The following is a 5,388-nucleotide window of genomic DNA, read 5'->3' as shown; positions in this document are numbered from 1 at the left end:
TCTCTCCCCCACCCCAATCCTCCCCTCTGGGTTTCGCCGGCGCGTAGCTACGCCAGCAGCTGCCACAGCGGCCACGGCACCGCCACGCTGAAGGCTCGAAATGCTAGCGTAATGTAGGCGTGCGGTGCGCACACCAGCTACGTGCTCTTACGTCACTCCGCGCATGCGCACAACTGACGAGGCGGGCAGCGTCTGCTCCACCTTTAGGCGCTCACACCAGCTGCGGGCTATGACATCAACGGCGCAAGCGCACAGCTGGTGGAGCAGTGGGGCCACGGCTCAACCTTTCCAGGGCACGTTACGAGTAAAAAAAAAAGCTAATTTTGTTGATCCGCAGAACCAAGAGTAACGGCTTATAAATTCTCAATTTTGGTATGGCTATTACTAACGACAAGCAAGAAATCTATAACTGCCAATGGGCGCCTAGCTCTAATAGTTAAAAAGTTCATTATTAAAAAAGGTAAATAGCGTACTCATAAGCCGCCGCGATGGCTAAGCGGTTATTGGCGGCTGGCCGAATGACGCGGGTTCGAACCCGGCCGCGGCGGTCAAATTTCGATTGAGGCGAAATTCTAGAGGTCCGTGTACTGTGCGATGTCAGTGCACGTTAAAAAACCCCAGGTGGTCAAAATTATTCCGGAGGCCTTTACTACGGCGTCTCTCATAGCCTGAGTCACTTTGGGACGTTTAACCACCATAAGCCAAACCAAACCGTACTACACAAAACGAGTCACCATTTTTCTGGTGTCCGCCAACACTGGCGTCCGCCAAGCCGTGTTTTACCTCAAAAAGCTCTTTTTTGAAAATTACTTAGCTTAGAACATATATTGTTGGGATTCAGGTAGCAGCATCCCACCGCTGCCACCAGTTGTTGGGATTCAGGTAGCGTACGTGACTGGGCCGGAGAAGAGACGAGGACGATCGGAGGATGAAATCTTGGAAAACTTTATACAAGGACATAATGTAAATGTACAAGTACGGGCAACTGAGAGTGCTTCTCAGTAAGGAGAGCTTCTTAGAAGTCGGGAGTCTCTGATTCCTCTCTTGAAGGGGGCTCTCTTGGCATCAAACCAGCAGCTCCTTAAATACACTTCGTATTCCTCAGATCCCTAGCTGGGGAATACAGTTCGAAGAATGATGTCCAATCACACGATGACACTGATGGTACCACCCACGGCAGGGCGGTCCTGATGCTTCTACGCCGCTCGGTCGAGAGAAAGGGAAGAGGACCCGGTCACGTTGTCTCCGCGGCTTCCAGGTGGCCGCGCACGTGCGTCCGGAGGGCACCTGCATGACACAGGAATGCAGGCTGTCTCCCCGCAGGGGTCGAAAGAGCTTGGCTGGTGACCGGAACGCGGAGGCTCTGTCGCAGGTGCGGCACTCTGGCAATTGTTCAAATCCAGCGTGACTGAAGGGGACCAAACTGATACCGCACTTCGTCCTGGCGAGGACCGGAACTAATACGCTTATGGTCGTCGCTGGCATTGATTTTGAACGCTATCGTTGCTGCTTTCGGCATTCCTGTTCGAACACGTGGGGACGCTATTGTCGTCGTCCCCTCTGGCAGCCCTGCAGTCACGTCCGCTTCGCCGAATTCCACAGCAGGAAGGAAGCGCGAGCACAACAATATAAATATAACCGATAATACATATATTACTTAATACATATATAACCGCTGTTTCATTGAAGCTGATCAGATTTTTTAAATATACTATTTTCGAGGTAAAGAGAAGTTTTTTGTGGCATAGAAATACCAGTATTGGCGGACGTCAAGAACGCGCATACCATTTTATCTAGTAAAGGCATTAACTACATTCTAACAGTAAACTTATTAGTATTACCGGTATACACCTAGTCGCAATAAGAGGTTTGTAGCAGGCGGTTAGTGATTGCCATATCAATTTTTAAAATTTCGAAAATGCGATTACCCTCGGCGTTATGGGTCGACTTCAATTGGCTATTTTTACTACTTACGTGCACTGGAGGAGTTGCTTTGCCTGCATGCTTTTGAAAAGCGCATGTTTTTCTGGCAGGGTCGATGTATCCAGAATTTTTTGAGCCACAGCGGCGAAGGTAATCGCATTTTCGAAATTCTAAATAACGGATGTGGCTGTTGCTCACGGCCGGCTACGAATTTCAAGTTGCAATCAGGGACCGAGCGGTATTAGCGTAAAAATCATCTATTAGAATATAGTTAATCCTCTTACTAGTTAACATGATTCGCCTGTTTTTGGACATCCGCGAACACTGGTAATACAATGGCAGAAAAAGATCTCATTAAGTAAAAAATCCTATTTAAGAAAAATTGTCATCACTTCCCCTGAACCACCCGGGAATATACAAGGTGCTACACGTAGGACTAGCAGAATTTTTAAAAATAAGCTTTTTAGGTTAGGAGAGTGCTTTTTTCGGGATAGCATTGTCAGCAGTGTAGTTCATCAGAGTTCAACAAAGACGTGTAACTAGCAAGCATGTTAACTAATACTAAAGTGTTCACTTTTTTACTGTCGCTGTCATAATCCTTAATTTTTAAGAACGCGTGTAGACCACTGCAGGGGATATCATTATCAATTTATTGAATTTTAAAAACTTGGATACCTTTGGCACTGTGGCATAACAAATGTGGGGAAGGGGAGGAAGGAAAAAGAAAATCCATGACAACTTGAAAAGGCGATCTCCTAACATGGTGGCAGCTACTTGGAAGAAGCAAACGGCAGAAAACAAAAAGGGGGACGAGAAATTCCTATCTCCAGCACCTGAGGGCTTACGTTATAAGACCGGTGAGTTACCATCGAGGTGTCGCTCATTACCGCCTCTTGGTGTCTATCGTGAAGCGCTTGAACCCTGGGCCTCATTGCCCAGGTCTCAGATGCTTCACTGTACCGCTACCAACTTGAGACCGTGCCGAATTTTAACTGATTTTTTTACGGAGCCACACACATTAAAGCAAGCGCGCAAAAGAAAATAAGCAACCTAACGTACCTACATCGTAATGACATGATCTCTGCAACACAGCCTGGCACACAGGCCAAGTTCTATTTGATTGGGGCCACGATTGGATAATGTGCAGATAGAAAGGGTGCAGGATAACAAAAGGAAAGCATCAACAGGGCCATAAAGTAACCAAAAGAAGCGACCAGGAAAGAAGTAAATATAAATGTACGCTCCGCAGAAACAGGCAATATGATAACTGATGCTGTTTATTAAAATGGCTGTCGAAATTTCATTCTCGTGCTGTGGTCCTAATCTTGTGTGTACCAGCGGTAGATCTGAAGATAATACCAAAGAGTTCCTTAGAGACAGTGTGAGGCATCAGTTTTGTTATTTTTTTAATATACTGAAAGGGGCTTGAAGTGCAATGTTTAGCTGCTTTTAAGATAAGTTCAATACTTGAGGTAATGGGCGTCTGTGTGTAAGTGGCGCGAGCAAATGCAATAATTCTCCAATTTTTGTGGTGCCCTGTTTTGTTGTATATTGCGGTAAATCTTAAAGAGGTTCCCGAGACCATAGAGCAGTAGCTGACTGCAATATTTGAGCCGATAAAACATACCACATGCTCCATACTTGCAGTTTGGCACTCTGCCATTCCATGATTATTTCCTGTTGCTGACGGCATGTACTCAATATTTTACAATCAGTATAGCTTTGCTATATTGGATTATTAAATTTGAAATACATATAGAATACTTACGTTCACTGTACTGCTAAAAAAATTATGCAACTAAATGTACATGAGTCTATCCAATATTATTATTGTTTTGTTGTTGTTAATGTCCCGATATTATATTTATGGGCAGCTACTACTTTGTTCCTATATAAATAACTGACTGGGGCTATGAGCGCGAGGAGTGGGATGAGTGTTTGTAAAGCAGTTTCTCTTGCGGTTTTCATATCTGCAATGACTTTATTTCTGAACTTTGGAAAAAAAATATTGGAATGATCCTTTATGTGTAGTGCGAATCATCATCGTAATCAGCCTGACTAGGCCCTCTGCAGAGCATAGGTAGGTTCATCTCATGTATCTCCAATTAACCCTGTCTTTTGCCGGCTGCGGGCACTGTATCCTTTCATGCTTCTTAATGTCATTCGCGCTTCCCCCTCCAATTTTCGGCCACCCTGTGCTACACTTGAAATATACCTTGGAATCTAGACTGTTACCCTTGAGGACCAGTGGTTATCTTGCCTTTCCAATGCGTTTCTTCTCCAAGCCCATCCGCTTTGGGACGTTAAACCCCACAAAGCGAATATTTCTTACCCCTTGACTTCGACTCGGATGTCATTAACCCGTGTTTGTTCCCTCACCCACTCTGCCAGCTTCCGCTCTCTTAACGTTATACCTATCATTTTTCTTTCAAATGCTAGGTGCGTTGTCCTTAACTTCAGCGCAACCCTTCTCGTTAGCCTACAAGTTTGTGCCCCATAGGTGGGTACCGGTAAGATACGGTTGTATACTTTTCTCTTGAGGGATATTGCTAAACTGTCATTCATGATCTGAGAGAACCTGCATATGCGCTCAACCCCATTTTTATTCTTCTAGTAGTTTACCTGTCAGGATCAGAATCAGTTGCCACTGCGTGCCCTACCTTTAGAACTTCCAGCTAATCTGCACCGAATGTGAACTGATGTTTTCTTGCGACACTGTAGAAAACTAAATAGAACGGACCAATTAGCGAAAATAATCAGGATTAAATCACAACTGATGCTCACGATCGGCAGCTGTTTTTGGACAGGAAAGGCTGGCAGCTAGCTCATCACTAAAATGTGAGGCACCCTGTTTACGGCACGTTTCCTCAAAGTCATCATCCGTATCATCGTCTGCAAGCTCCTCTGGAGCTAGAACGTGTTTTCTGATACATACGTTTTGCGTTACAGCGCCAGCAGCCACGTCGTATGGCGCCTATCGCTCCATAACTTCAAGAGCCTTAGTCTGGATAGACCTCGTTCCAGCAGTCCTTCATTAAACCAAAAGCTCGTTCAAGAATGCTGCGCCCTTTTACATGACCATTGTGAAAAAGGATCTCAACAGGGCTGCGTGTGTCCTTGAGGGGTGTTTTGATGCTGAATAAATGGCGCAGTTAAATTTGGATAGCCCGAGTCCTCTAAGAAGGCGTATCCCAAAGGTCGCTAAAGCTGCCTTTGTACACCGGACTGTTTCTGAATACTGTGGCGTTATGGACTCTGCCAGGGTACCCAGTGCAAGTATCTAAGAATACGCCACGATTGTCACACATTGCTTGTACTTGAATAAAATAAAAGTGCTTCAGGCAGAAATAGTCTTGGTGGATTGACTCAGGTGCTTCAATCCGTAATTGACCGATACCAATTGCTCCCACAAATCCATCGAAGCGGACATACCCAGAACGGCCTTTAAATCATGCTTTAATTTGG

This window comes from Amblyomma americanum, chromosome 9, assembly GCF_052857255.1.
Source record: "Amblyomma americanum isolate KBUSLIRL-KWMA chromosome 9, ASM5285725v1, whole genome shotgun sequence".
NCBI classification, from domain to species: Eukaryota; Metazoa; Arthropoda; class Arachnida; order Ixodida; family Ixodidae; genus Amblyomma; species Amblyomma americanum.
Note: the sequence above shows the minus strand (reverse complement) of the source record.